Consider the following 17,236-nt stretch of genomic DNA (forward strand, 5'->3'; position numbering starts at 1 on the left):
GTCTTTGAAAAACGTCTCATATAGAGGTCAAAACCTCGCAACGAAATCAATTAATATGGAACGTTTTTAATCAATAAGAACGGGACATTTCAGTTGGTATCCGAGCGTTGGTCTTAGAGAACCAGAAAATTTTCATTAATGTGTCTTATCGAGTTTGTTAGGATGCATTAGTGAGTCTAGACTTCGACCGTGTTTTCTTAAAAATGATTGCTTAACATTTTTGTTGGAAACTATATATTTTTAACATGTGAATATTATGTGATATATTAATCTCTTAACATATTTGATATTGTGTGATAGATGTCTACCTCTAGCACAAGTCCCATTGACTCACCTAATAATAACGAAGAGTCGAGTATATATTGGACTGATTCACAAGTTCCCGAAGAGGAACCGGAAGAAGATCAGAACCGAAAGAAGAATCAGAACCGGAAGAGGAGGAACCGGAGGAGGAAATAGAACCGGTGGGGGAAATAATAAAGCGGTTAAGTAAAAGAAAATCCTCAACTAACCGACCACGGTTAATTATGGTCAATGGTGTTTTCGCCAAGGAAGCAAAATATTGGGAGGATTACCAATTCTCCGATGAATCGGATTCCGACGAGAATTACGATGATGTTATAGAAATTACCCCAACTGAATATAAAAAGGCAAAAGAAAATAAAAAGGGAAAGGGCACAAAAATAGAGAAATCTAATTCCAACCCCGATGAACTTTATATGTATCGTCAACCCCCGAAGTCCTTAAGTTGTAACAATGACCCGGGAACCTCTAAACCACCAGGTTTTTCTAAACCAATGTGGAAAACGACGGCTCGTATTAGGGGAACATCATATATCCCTAAAAACTTGGCAAAACGAACCAAAACCGAAGAAGAAGAAACGAGCGAGTCGGAATAAGATAGTTGTATTCGTGTGGTGTGATATATGTAATATAGTGTGCTTATGCTTTATGATATATGTAAAAATTGCTTGTATTAATAATTATTTTTTTTATGAATCTAACTCTTGTTTATTTTACAGTATAAAAACACAAAATGGATAGACAACCCAATATTTTAAGAGACCTACCCGGAGACATGATTGATGAAATCTTGTCTAGAGTCGGTCAGAATTCTTCGGCACAACTATTTACGGTGAAATCAGTTTGTAAGACATTCGAAGAACGTTCCAAGAATGCCTTGGTTTATAAGAGACTTTCGTTTGAAAGATGGGGGATATCACATTGGGAAACCCATAAGTTACGATGTGTTTACTTTGACGCATATATTGCGGGGAACCCAAATGCTATTTTACGCAACGTGTTAAGAAATTATTTTGACTCAATGTATCCGAATATAGGACTTCATGATTTAGAAAAAGCGGCTAACATGCAACATAAAGAAACATGCTATGCTTACGGGTTAGTAATGTTCGCTTCTCACCAAAGTGAGAAAAAGAACATCGGGCTACAACTATTAAACAAAACGTTCCCACAAGTGACGGAGTCGGTAATTGGGGTAAGAAATGAGGTTTTTAGGTTATTACTAGACTGTTGGTCATTACGTAACCCTCGTCCCTTTGACGACGTTACAACACGCTGTCTTGTCAACGGCCATAACGGTTATGTTCCACAAGACCAAGGATGGGAAGTAGTCCTAGTAAAACCAGAATGCATGACTTGTTTCTGGACGTATGAATTACGTGTCTTTATTGCCTTTGCTGAATGACTTGTGTACTAGCTAGAATTATCTTCACAACTATATCTTGTATCAAAGTTATTGTGTGCTATATTTCATGCTTTATGTAAAATAAGCGGTATTGTAAGTTTGTAAAATATTGTATAAAGGTTTGAATGCGAAATATTATTATAATCAGTTTTTCGTATAGAATTGTAGTAGTTGAATTGTATATTAGCTATTAAGTATGAACTTAACGGGCAGGTACCACCCGAATTTAAACTTATAAAACGCTAATATGAAGAAAAAGCTTTTATAAATGAGTTCATATTATGCTACGAAATACTATTAACTACTCTTAATATTCTGTATGATTAACTTGTTCCATTTGACTATTTTGAAGGAAATGGCACCGATGTAACGACCCGGAAATTTCCGACCAGATTTAAACCCTAATCTCTATATGTTTCCGACACGATAAGCAAAAACCCTAATGATTGAGTCTAGAAAGTCTGAAATCTATATTGAATGATTAGTTACCCTTTTGACAAAGCCTGACGATTCACGAACGTTTATGTGTATATGTGTTATATATTTATTTATAGTATTAGATATGTAATAATAGGTTTTGATATAAGAGAATTATATTTAACGGGGAGAGTACAAGATAATATAGTTTTATAGATATCTGAAATTGGTTAGTTAATAAACGAGTCACTAAAGGTTTTTAACGTTATCTTAAAGTCGGAGTTTTTCTAGAAACCTTTTGACAAGTCGAAAACGTTAACGGTCAGTGATTTTAATAAAACGTGTTAATTAAATAAATTTTTGTATTTTATAAGATAATTAAAAATAATATTTATCTAAATATAAAACGTTTCCAATTTAGAAATATACTTTGGACAATGACTAGACTTTGATTTATACGAGTAAATGACCACAACGCTCAAAGGGTTAAGTTACAATTTAGGTGGGATTGTTTTCATAAATTAAAACCCATTATTTTGATAAAGGTACGAGTCTCTAAACATAAAGGGTTAGTTTTCTTTGCATACAATTTTTTTTTTTGGAAAACCGGAACCGGGACATTGGTGGGGTGACAACGTAGAAGTAATTTTTGTAAAAATTATATTTTTACCCTAGATGTAAATAAATTATAATATTTAATTAAATATATAAATTAAATAATTAATTATATAAATATTTAAAATATCTGTCGGCAAGGAAAAATTAGTGGGATACAGCTGTCTGGGGGAGGCCGCGAGTCGCGGCATATTTATGCCTATATCCCCGCAAGTCGCGGAGCTAGGCTGACAGAGTGGGCCTTTAAATTCTCGACTTGTTTTCTGATTTTCTTTTCATTCCTAAAACACCACGCACACAACACAATTATATATTACTCCTTAAAACATGTACTCCGTAATACTTACACTATTATTATTATAATTTTTATTATTATTAAGATTATTATTAAATATTAATATTATTATTATTAAGACTATGATTAAAGATTAATCTTGGGATTATGGAAGTTATTAGTATTGAAAATGCCTAAAATACTAGGACGGGGTTCTGCCCAAGTATACCAAAAATTGTTTCATAAATGGGATAGAAATAAGAAGATTATGGGTTATAGCTATGGAGGTTATGGGTATGGATCGGGGGTTTTGCTCGTGAGTTAAAACTAGTATTTATCGCCTCCGGGGTGTTTATATATCTTTCCCTGCAATATTGAATCTCAATATTGATACGTGAGCACTCTAAACTTAACTTTTATTTACTTCTAGTGTGTCCCTAACTAGTGCTCGAGAATTTAGGATCAAGCATGTTTACTTATTTATTTTTGTCAAAATATACATTAGGATAGAATCTGAATTAGTTACTCCTGCGGTTAAAATAAGGTATATGATATATATGTTTTTGGAAAGGTGGCGAAAAACTATAAACTTTTCATTTAGATGTCGAATGGATTCGACGGACGAATGTGAAGTTATAGCCAATTGAATTTTTGTACAAACTATTAAAAATAAATATTTTTACGTTGTCGTTAAAATCATCGTTATTATTATAATTAATATTATTAATGTTATTACAATTTTATTATTATTAATAACTAATATTTTTATAAACAACTATAAAATTTTCATTTTAATTGTTATTATTAAAACTATTAATTAATTTTTTTTAAATATTATTATTATTATGATTAATATTATTATTATGATTATTTATGTTAATAACTAAAAACAATTAATATTTTTGTCAAAAACTATCAAAATATTATTTTGATTATTATAATTAATAAAATTATCAATTTATCATTTTTGATCATTATTATTAAAATTATCAATTTATTAATAAAATTATCATTTTTATTAAATGTATTATCTTTAAGGGAATTATTATTATTATAAAGTATTAACTCATTGTTTTAATATATTTTTGTAAATAAAATATTATTTATTAACAAATGAATTATATTATTATTTACTATAATTAATTTTGTAAAATACTTAAAAAAAAAATATGAAATGACAATATTTAATTATGTTTAAATTTTTGGAAATCATTATGAGTCAAATGAATTTTTATTAACTTTTACATATTAGTCTCGAGCATTAGGATTGGGGTACACTATAAATTAACTTTAATTGTTAGATAGGTATTAATCTATATATAAATATATAATTAATTAGGTTCGTGAATCGAAGGCCAACCTTATAAGTTACAAATGGTGTTATATGTATTTTTACTACAAAATACATTAGGTGAGTATATAGTCCCTTTTAAACTTTAAATATTTTTGGGCTGAGAATACATGCGCTGTTTTTATAAATGATTTACGTTATGGACACAAGTGATCAAACTAAATTCTACGTTGAGTTGTACCATGGCATATCTCTTTATACTTGGTAACTGCTAATTACGTGAGGAGCGTAAACGCGAATCCTGTTGATAGATCTATCGGGCTGACATCCCCAACCGGGCTGGACGACCAGCATTTAACGATTGCACAGTACTTCGTTTCGTTACTACACTTGGTACGGTGTAGGGTTTATTTAAGAGTATGCTACTGTGGCTTTTAGTTAAGTATGGTTACCAAGTGCTCAACGTCTTTTCATACACGAGGAGTGTATTATGTATAAACTTTAAATCTTGTGGTCCATGGATTGTTATAACGCTGCTAGCATCAAACCTATATATCTCACCAACTTTATGTTGACGTTTTAAAGCATGTTATTCTCAGGTACGAATTAAGTCTTCCGCTGTGCATTAGCTTATATTAAGGATACTAGTTGGGACCATTTAAGCCATGATACAAGAACGTTGCATTCGATTCATTGAAGATCATTAAAGACTATTATTAAGTAAATGACAGATTAGGTCATTTGGATATTGTGAAATGTTAGACGAACATATCAATTTTTGATGTAATGATAGATTGCCTTTTAAGAATAAATGCAACGTTTGTAAAATGAATCATATAGAGGTCAAGTACCTCGCGATGTTATCATATGTTATTGTATTCGTCCCTGTGGATTGGGTCGGGTCGTCTCAACCGACTACTCGACACACCGTGAATATGAATGAAGAGGAATTTCGTACTTTTCTAGCTTCAAACATAGCCGCAGTATAGGCTACGCTACATACCAACAATAACCTTGGATCTAGCAGTAAAGGAAATCGTGTAGGATGCACCTACAAAGAATTCACTGCCTGCAAACCTTTGGAATTTGATGGAACTGAAGGACCGATCGGATTGAAACGGTGGACCGAGAAGGTCGAATCGGTGTTTGCCATAAGTAAGTGTACTAAAGAGGACAAAGTGAAGTATGCTACGCATACCTTCACAGGTTCCGCGTTAATATGGTGGAATACCTATCTAAAGCAAGTGGGACAAGATGATGCTTATGCACTACCGTGGTCAGCATTCAAGCACTTGATGAACGAGAAGTACCGTCCCAGAACCGAGGTCAATAAGCTCAAGACAGAACCTAGAGGGTTACGAACCCAATGATTTGATATTACCACGTACGAAAGACGATTCACAGAATTGTGTCTATTGTGTCCGGGAGCGTTTGAAGATGAGGAAGAGAAGATCGACGCGTTTGTGAAAGGATTACCAGAAAGAATCCAAGAAGATATAAGTTCACATGAGCCCGCCTCCATACAACAGGCATGTAGAATGGCTCACAAACTAGTGAACTAGATTGAGGAAAGAATTAAAGAACAGACGGCTGAAGAGGCCAATGTGAAGCAAGTCAAAATAAAGTAGGAGGAAAACGGTGATAAGAATCACCAATACAACAACAACAGCAATTACAACAATAATCGCAACAATTATCCCAACAATCGCAACATCAATCGCAACTACAACAAACGGCCCAACAACAACAACAACAACAACAGCAACTACAACAATCATCCCAACAACAATAACAATCGCAACAACAACAACAATCAGAAGCAGCTATGCCAAATGTGTGAAAAGTATCACTCGGGGTTCTGCACCAAATTTTGCAACAAGTGTAAAAGAAATGGTCATAGCGCGGTGAAGTGTGAGGTCTACGGACCAGGGGTTAACAGAACGAAAGGAACAAATGGTGTCGGAACGAGTAATGGCGGAGCAAGTAGTGTCGGAGCAAGTTATGCCAATGTAGTTTGTTATAAATGTGGAAAACCGGGCCACATTATTAGAAATTGCCCGAACTAGGAGAACACGAATGGACAAGGCCGCGGAAGAGTTTTCAATATTAATGCGGCAGAGGCACATGAAGACCCGGAGCTTGTTACGGGTACGTTTCTTATTGACAATAAATCTGCTTATGTTTTATTTGATTCGGGTGCGGATAGAAGCTATATGAGTAGAGATTTTTGTGCTAAATTAAGTTGTTCGTTTGACGCCATTGGATAGTAAATTTTTACTCGAATTAGCAAACGGTAAATTAATTTCAGCAGATAATATATGCCGGAATCGAGAAATTAAACTGGGTAGCGAAATATTTAAGATTGATTTGATACCAGTAGAGTTAGGGAGTTTTGATGTAATAGTTGGCATGGACTGGCTGAAGAAGGTGAAAGCAGAGATCGTATGTTATAAAAAGGTAATTCGCATTGTACGAGAAGAAGGAGAACCCTTAATGGTGTACGGAGAAAAGGGCAACATGAAGCTACATCTTATTAGTAATTTTAAGGTACAAAAACTAATAAGAAAAGGTTGCTATGCTATTCTAGCACACGTCGAGAAAGTACAAACTGAAGAAAAGAGCATCAATGATGTTCCCGTCGCAAAAGAATTTCTCGATGTATTTTCGAAAGAATTACCGGGACTACCTCCACATCGATCTGTTGAATTTCAAATAGATCTTGTACCAGAAGCTGCACCAATAGCTCGTGCTCCTTATAGACTCGCACCCAGCGAGATGAAAGAACTGCAAAGCCAACTGCAAGAACTATTAGAACGTGGTTTCATTCGACCAAGCACATCACCATGGGGAGCTCCTGTTTTGTTTGTCAAGAAGAAGGATGGTACATTTAGGTTGTGTATTGACTACAGAGAGTTGAACAAACTTACCATCAAAAACCGTTATCCACTACCGAGAATTGACGACTTATTTGATCAACTACAAGGCTCGTCGGTTTATTCGAAGATCGATTTACGTTCTGGATATCATCAAATGCGAGTAAAGGAGGATGATATTCCAAAAACTGCTTTTAGGACGCGTTATGGTCATTACGAGTTTATGGTTATGCCGTTTGGATTGACTAACGCACCAGCTGTGTTCATGGACCTTATGAACCGAGTGTGTGGGCCATATCTTGACAAGTTTGTCATTGTTTTCATCGATGATATACTTATTTACTCAAAGAATGATCAAGAGCACGAAGAACATTTGAGAAAAGTGCTAGAAGTATTGAGGAAAGAAAAACTGTACGCTAAGTTTTCAAAGTGTGCATTTTGGTTTGAAGAAGTTCAATTCCTCGGTCACATAGTGAACAAAAAAGGTATTCAGGTGGATCCAGCAAAGATTGAAACCGTTGAAAAGTGGGAAACCCCGAAAACTTCGAAACACATACGCCAGTTTTTAGGATTGGCTGGTTACTACAGAAGATTCATCCAAGATTTCTCTAAAATAGCAAAACCCTTGACTGCATTAACGCATAAAGGGAAGAAATTTGAATGGAAGGATAAACAAGAGAAGGCGTTTCAATTATTGAAGAAAAAGCTAACTACGGCACCTATATTGTCATTGCCTGAAGGGAATGATGATTTTGTGATTTATTGTGACGCATCAAAGCAAGGTCTCGGTTGTGTATTAATGCAACGGACGAAGGTGATTGCTTATGCATCTAGACAATTGAAGATTCACGAGCAAAATTATATGACGCATGATTTGGAATTAGGCGCGGTTATTTTTGCATTAAAGACTTGGAGGCACTACTTATATGGGGTCAAAATTATTATATATACCGACCACAAAAGTCTTCAACACATATTTAATCAGAAACAACTGAATATGAGGCAGCGTAGGTGGAATGAATTGTTGAATGATTACGACTTTGAGATTCGTTACCACCCGGGGAAGGCAAATGTGGTAGCCGACGCCTTGAGCAGAAAGGACAGAGAACCCATTCGAGTAAAATCTATGAATATAATGATTCACACTAACCTTACTACTCAAATAAAGGAGGCGCAACAAGGAGTTTTAAAAGAGGGAAATTTAAAGGATGAAATACCCAAAGGATAGGAGAAGCATCTTAATATTCGGGAAGACGGAACCCGGTATAGGGCTGAAAGAATTTGGGTACCAAAATTTGGAGATATGAGAGAAATGGTACTTAGAGAAGCTCATAAAACCAGATACTCAATACATCCTGGAACGGGGAAGATGTACAAGGATCTTAAGAAACATTTTTGGTGGCCAGGTATGAAAGCCGATATTGCTAAATATGTAGAAGAATGTTTGATGTGTTCTAAGGTCAAATCTGAACATCAGAAACCATCAGGTCCAATACAACAACCTGAAATCCCGGAATGGAAATGGGAAAACATTACCATGGGTTTCATTACTAAATTGCCAAGGACTGCAAGAGGTTATGATACTATTTGGGTAATAGTTGATCGTCTCACCAAGCCAGCACACTTCCTGCCAATAAGAAAAGATGACAAGATGGAGAAGTTAGCACGACTGTATTTGAAGGAAGTCGTCTCCATACATGGAATACCAATCTCTATTATCTCTGATAGGGATGGCAGATTTATTTCAAGATTCTGGCAGACATTACAGCAAGCATTGGGAACTCGTCTAGACATGAGTACTGCCTATCATCCACAAACTGATGGGCAGCGCGAAAGGATAATACAAACGCTTGAAGACATGCTACGAGCTTGTGTTATTGATTTCGGAAACAGTTGGGATCGACATCTACCGTTAGCAGAATTTTCCTACAACAACAGCTACCATTCAAGCATTGAGATGGCGCCGTTTGAAGCAATTTATGGTAGAATGTGCAGGTCTCTGATTTGTTAGAGTGAAGTGGGGGATAGACAGATTACGGGTCCGGAGATAATACAAGAAACTACCGAGAAAATCATCCAAATATAACAAAGATTGAAAACCGCCCAGAGTCGACAAAAGAGCTACGCGGACAGTAAAAGAAAAGATATAGAGTTTGAAATTAGAGAAATGGTCATGCTTAAGGTTTCACCTTGGAAAGACGTTGTTCGATTTGGTAAACGAGGGAAACTAAATCCAAGGTACATAAGACCATTCAAGATTATAGATCGTGTCGGACCAGTAGCTTACCAACTGGAGCTACCTCAACAACTCGCGGCTGTACATAACACTTTCCACATCTCAAATTTGAAGAAATGTTTTGCTAAAGAAGATCTCACTATTCCGTTGGACGAAATCCAAATCAATGAAAAACTTCAATTCATTGAAGAACCCGTCGAAATAATGGATCGTGAGGTTAAGAGACTTAAACAAAACAAGATACCGATTGTTAAAGTTTGATGGAATGCTCGTAGAGGACCCGAGTTCACCTGGGAGCGTGAAGATCAGATGAAGAAGAAATACCCGCATTTATTTCCAGAAGAAACGTCAACACCTCCAACTGCTTAAAATTTCGGGACGAAATTTATTTAACGGGTAGGTATTGTAGTGACCCGAACTTTTCCATGTTTATATATATTAATTGAGATTGTTATTTACATGATTAAGTGTTTCCAACATGTTAAGCAATCAAACTTGTTAAGACTTGATTAATTGAAATAGGTTTCATATAGACAATTGACCACCCAAGTTGACCGGTGATTTACGAACGTTAAAACTTGTAAAAACTATATGATGACATATATATGGATACATATATAGTTAACATGATATTATGATAATTAAACATATCATTAAGTATATTAACAATGAACTACATATGTAAAAACAAGACTACTAACTTAATGATTTTGAAACGAGACATATATGTAACGATTATCGTTGTAACGACATTTAATGTATATATCTCATTTGATATTATAAACATTGGGTTAACAACATTTAACAAGATCGTTAACCTAAAGGTTTTAAAACAACACTTACATGTAACGACTAACGATGACTTAACGACTCAGTTAAAATGTATATACATGTAGTGTTTTAATATGTATTCATACACTTTTGAAAGACTCCAAGACACTTATCAAAATACTTCTACTTAACAAAAATTCTTACAATTACATCCTTGTTCAGTTTCATCAACAATTCTACTCGTATGCACCCGTATTCGTACTCGTACAATACACAGCTTTTAGATGTATGTACTATTGGTATATACACTCCAATGATCAGATCTTAGCAGCCCATGTGAGTCACCTAACACATGTGGGAACCATCATTTGGCAACTAGCATGAAATATCTCATACGATTACAAAAATATGAGTAATCATTCATGACTTATTTACATGAAAACAAAATTACATATCCTTTATATCTAATCCATACACCAACGACCAAAAACACCTACAAACACTTTCATTCTTCAATTTTCTTCATCTAATTGATCTCTCTCAAGTTCTATCTTCAAGTTCTAAGTGTTCTTCATAAATTCCAAAAGTTCTAGTTTCATAAAATCAAGAATACTTCCAAGATTGCAAGTTTACTTCCAAGTTTTCTAAATCCATTCCAAGTAATCATCCAAGATCAAGAAACCTTTGTTACTTACAGTAGGTTATCTTTATAATACAAGGTAATAATCATATTCAAACTTTAATTCAATTTCTATAACTATAACAATCTTATTTCGAGTGAAAATCTTACTTGAACTGTTTTCGTGTCATGATTCTGCTTCAAGAACTTTCAAGCCATCCAAGGATCCTTTGAAGCTAGATCCACTTTTCTCATTTCCAGTAGGTTTATCCAAGGAACTTGAGGTAGTAATGATGTTCATAACATCATTCGATTCATACATATAAAGCTATCTTATTCGAAGGTTTAAACTTGTAATCACTAGAACATAGTTTAGTTAATTCTAAACTTGTTCGCAAATAATTTAATCCTTCTAACTTGACTTTTAAAATCAACTAAACACATGTTCTGTATCTATATGATACGCTAACTTAATGATTTAAAACCTGAAAACACGAAAAACACCGTAAAACCGGATTTACGCCGTCGTAGTAACACCGCGGGCTGTTTTGGGTTAGTTAATTAAAAACTATGATAAACTTTGATTTAAAAGTTGTTATTTTGGGAAAATGATTTTTATTATGAACATGAAACTATATCCAAAAATCATGGTTAAACTCAAAGTGGAAGTATGTTTTCTAAAATGGTCATCTAGACGTCGTTCTTTCGACTGAAATGACTACCTTTATAAAAACGACTTGTAACTTATTTTTCCGATTATAAACCTATACTTTTTCTATTTAGATTCATAAAATAGAGTTCAATATGAAACCATAGCAATTTGATTCACTCAAAACGGATTTAAAATGAAGAAGTTATGGGTAAAACAAGATTGGATAATTTTTCTCATTTTAGCTACGTGAAAATTGGTAACAAATCTATTCCAACCATAACTTAATCAACTTGTATTGTATATTATGTAACCTTGAGATACCATAGACACGTATACAATGTTTCGACCTATCATGTCGACACATCTATATATATTTCGGAACAACCATAGACATTCTATATGTGAATGTTAGAGTTAGCTATACAGGGTTGAGGTTGATTCCAAAATATATATAGTTTAAGTTGTGATCAATACTGAGATATGTATACACTGGGTCATGGATTGATTCAAGATAATATTTATCGATTTATTTCTGTACATCTAACTGTGGACAACTAGTTGTAGGTTACTAACGAGGACAGCTGACTTAATAAATTTAAAACATCAAAATGTATTAAAAGTGTTGTAAATATATTTTGAAAATACTTTGATATATATGTATATATTTTTATAGGTTCGTGAATCAACCAGTGGCCAAGTCTTACTTCCCGACGAAGTAAAAATCTGTGAAAGTGAGTTATAGTCCCACTTTTAAAATCTAATATTTTTGGGATGAGAATACATGCAGGTTTTATAAATGATTTACAAAATAGACACAAGTACGTGAAACTACATTCTTTGGTTGAATTATCGAAATCGAATATGCCCCTTTTTATTAAGTCTGGTAATCTAAGAATTAGGGAACAGACACCCTAATTGACGCGAATCCTAAAGATAGATCTATTGGGCCTAACAAACCCCATCCAAAGTACCGGATGCTTTAGTACTTAAAAATTTATATCATATCCGAAGGGTGTCCCGGAATGATGGGGATATTCTTATATATGCATCTTGTTAATGTCGGTTACCAGGTGTTCACCATATGAATGATTTTTATCTCTATGTATGGGATGTGTATTGAAATATGAAATCTTGTGGTCTATTGTTACGATTTGATATATATATATATATATATATATATATATATATATATATATATATATATATATATATATATATATATATATATATATATATATATATATATAGGTTAAACCTATAACTCACCAACATTTTTGTTGACGTTTAAAGCATGTTTATTCTCAGGTGAATACTAAGAGCTTCCGCTGTTGCATACTAAAATAAGGACAAGATTTGTGTAGTGACCCGAACTTTTCTGAACCTTTCTATGATTATATGTTTAATGAAAACTATATTTACATGATTAAATGTTTCCAACATGTTAAGCAATCAAACTTGTTAAGACTTGGTTAATTGAAACGGAAATTTTGTAAACGTTTGATTACCCAGTTTGACCAATGATTCACGAACGCTATAAGTTGTATATGACATGATGATACATAAATGAATAAATATATATGTTTAACATGATATAATGATCATCAAGTATCTCATTAAAAATAGTAACAATAAGTTATATACTTAAAAAGGAGACTATTGACGTATGAAACTCGAAACGATAGATATAACGATTATCGTTATAACCACGTCTTACTAAATATATATGAAGCATATTAATACATTGCTATATTATATATAACATGACAATATGATAATTAAACATATCATTAAGTGTATTAACAATGAACTACATAAGTAAAAACAAGACTACTAACTTAAGGATTTCGAAACGAGACATATATGTAACGATTATCGTTGTAATGACATTTAAATGTATATATCATATTAAGATATATTAATATATCATAATATCATGATAATATAATAATTTAAAATCTCATTTGATATTATAAACATTGGGTTAACAACATTTAACAAGATCGTTAACCTAAAGGTTTCAAAACAACACTTACGTGTAACGACTAACGATGATTTAACGACTCAGTTAAAATGTATATACATGTAGTGTTTTAATATGTATTCATACACTTTTGAAAGAATTCAAGACACTTATCAAAATACTTCTACTTAACAAAAATGCTTACAATTACATCCTCGTTCAGTTTCATCAACAATTCTACTCGTATGCACCCGTATTCGTACTCGTACAATACACAGCTTTTAGATGTATGTACTATTGGTATATACACTCCAATGATCAGATCTTAGCAGCCCATGTGAGTCACCTAACACATGTGGGAACCATCATTTGGTAACTAGCATGAAATATCTCATAAAATTACAAAAATATGAGTAATCATTCGTGACTTATTTACATGAAAACAAAATTACATATCCTTTATATCTAATCCATACACCAATGACTAAAAACACCTACAAACACTTTAATTCTTAAATTTTATTCATCTAATTGATCTCTCTCAAGTTCTATCTTCAAGTTCTAAGTGTTCTTCATAAATTCTACAAGTTCTAGTTTCATAAAATCAAGAATACTTTCAAGTTTGCTAGCTCACTTCCAATCTTGTAAGGTGATCATCCAACCTCAAGAAATCTTTGTTTCTTAAAGTAGGTTATCATTCTAATACAAGTTAATAATCATATTCAAACTTTGGTTCAATTTCTATAACTATAACAATCTTATTTCAAGTGATGATCTTACTTGAACTTGTTTTCGTATCATGATTCTGCTTCAAGAACTTCGAGCCATCCAAGGATCCGTTGAAGCTAAATCCATTTTTCTCTTTTCTAGTAGGTTTATCCAAGGAACTTAAGGTAGTAATGATGTTCATAACATCATTCTATTCATACATAAAAAGCTATCATATTTGATGTGGTAAACTAGTAATCACTAGAACATAGTTTAGTTAATTCTAAACTTGTTCGCAAATAAAGTTAATCCTTCTAACTACACTTTTAAAATCAACTATACACATGATCTATATCTATATGATATGCTAACTTAATGATTTAAAACCCGGAAACACGATAAACACCATAAAACCGGATTTACGCCGTCGTAGTTACAACCGGGGGCTGTTTTGGTTTGGATAATTAAAAACTATGAAAAACTTTAATTTAAAAGCTATACTTCTGGGAAAATGATTTTTCTTATGAACATGAAACCATATCCAAAAGTCATTGTTAAACTCAAAGTGAAAGTATGTTTTTCAAAACAGTCATCAAGATGTCGTTCTTTCGACGGAAATGACTACCTCTTTCAAAAACGACTTGTAACTTGTATTTCTGACTGTAAACCTATACCTTTTATGTTTAGTTTCATAAATTCAAGTTCAATACGAAACCGTGGCCGCTTAAATCACTCAAAACGGATTAGAAACGAAGAAATGGCGAGCAAAACAAAATTGGTAAAAACTACTCATTTTAGCTACATAAAAATTGGTAACAAATCTATTCCAACCATAAATTAATCAACTTGTATTGTATATTATGTAATCTTGAGATACCATAGACATGTATACAATGTTTCGACCTATCATGTCGACACATCTATATATATTTCGGAACAACCATAGACACTCTATATGTGAATGTTGGAGTTAGCTATACAGGGTTGAGGTTGATTCCAAAATATATATAGTTTGAGTTGTGATCAATACTGAGATATGTATACACTGGGTCGTGGATTGATTCAAGATAATATATATCGATTTATTTCTGTACATCTAACTGTGGACAACTAGTTGTAGGTTACTAACGAGGACAACTGACTTAATAAACTTAAAACATCAAAATGTATTAAAAGTGTTGTAAATATATTTTGAACATACTTTGATATATATGTACATATTTGTTATAGGTTCGTGAATCGACCAGTGGCCAAGTCTTACTTCCCGACGAAGTAAAAAATTTGTGAAAGTGAGTTATAGTCCCACTTTTAAAATCTAATATTTTTGGGATGAGAATACATGCAGGTTTTATAAATGATTTACAAAATAGACACAAGTACGTGAAACTACATTCTATGGTAGAATTATCGAAATCGAATATGCCCCTTTTTATTAAGTCTGGTAATCTAAGAATTAGGGAACAGACACCCTGATTGACGTGAATCCTAAATATAGATCTATTGGGCCTAACAAACCCAATCCAAAGTACCGGATGCTTTAGTACTTCGAAATTTATATCATATCCGAAGGGTGTCCCGGAATGATGGGGATATTCTTATATATGCATCTTGTTAATGTCGGTTACCAGGTGTTCACCATATGAATGATTTTTATCTCTATGTATGGGATGTGTATTGAAATATGAAATCTTGTGGTCTATTGTTACGATTTGATATATATAGGTTAAACCTATAACTCACCAACATTTTTGTTGACGTTTAAAGCATGTTTATTCTTAGTTGAATACTAAGAGCTTCCGCTGTTGCATACTAAAATAAGGACAAAATTTGGAGTCCATGTTTGTATGATATTGTGTAAAAACTGCATTCAAGAAACTGATTTCGATGTAACATATTTGTATTGTAAACCATTATGTAATGGTCGTGTGTAAACAGGATATTTTAGATTATCATTATTTGATAATCTACGTAAAGCTTTTTTAAACCTTTATTTATGAAATAAAGGTTATGGTTTGTTTTAAAAATGAATGCAGTCTTTGAAAAAACGTCTCATATAGAGGTCAAAACCTCGCAACGAAATCAATTAATATGGAACATTTTTAATCAATAAGAACGTGACATTTCAGTTGGTATCCGAGCGTTGGTCTTAGAGAACCAGAATTTTGCATTAGTGTGTCTTATCGAGTTTGTTAGGATGCATTAGTGAGTCTGGACTTCGACCGTGTTTACTTGAAAAATGATTGCTTAACAAATTTTGTTGGAAACTATATATTTTTAACATGTGAATATTATGTGATATATTAATCTCTTAACGTGTTTGATATTATGTGATAGATGTCTACCTCTAGAACAAGTCCCATTGACTCACCTAATAATAATGAAGAGTCAAATATAAATTGGAATGATTCGTGGACTGATTCACAAGTTCCCGAAGAGGAACCGGAAGAAGAGTCGGAACCGAAAGAAGAATCGGAACCGGAAGAAGAATTGGAACCGGAAGAAGAAATAGAACCAGTGGGGGAAATAATAAAACGGTTAAGTAGAAGAAAATCCTCAACCAACCGACCAAAGTTAATTATGGTCAATGGTGTTTCCTCCAAGGAAGCAAAGTATTGGGAGGATTACCAATTCTCCGATGAATCAGATCCCGACAAGGATTCCGATGATGTTATAGAAATTACCCCAACACAATTTAATAAGGCAAAAGAGAACAATAAGGGAAAGGGCATAAAAATAGAGAAATTTGATTCCAAACCCGATGAACTTTATATGTATCGTCAACACCCGTATTTCTTAAGTTGTGACAATAACCCGGGAACCTCTAAACCACCAGGTTTTTCTAAACCAATGTGGAAAATGACGGCTCGTATTAGGGGAACATCATATATCCCTAAAAACTTAGCAAAAAGAACCAAGTTCGAAAAAGAAGAAACGAGTGAGTCGGAATAAGATAGTTGTATTTGTGCGGTGTAATATATGTAATATAGTGTGCTTATACTTTACGATATATGTAAAAATTGCTTGTATTAATAAGTATCTTTTATGAATCTAACTCTTGTCTATTTTACAGTATAAAAACACAAAATGGATAGACAACCCAATATTTTAGAAG

Source organism: Rutidosis leptorrhynchoides, chromosome 3 (assembly GCF_046630445.1).
Source record: "Rutidosis leptorrhynchoides isolate AG116_Rl617_1_P2 chromosome 3, CSIRO_AGI_Rlap_v1, whole genome shotgun sequence".
Taxonomy (NCBI): domain Eukaryota; kingdom Viridiplantae; phylum Streptophyta; class Magnoliopsida; order Asterales; family Asteraceae; genus Rutidosis; species Rutidosis leptorrhynchoides.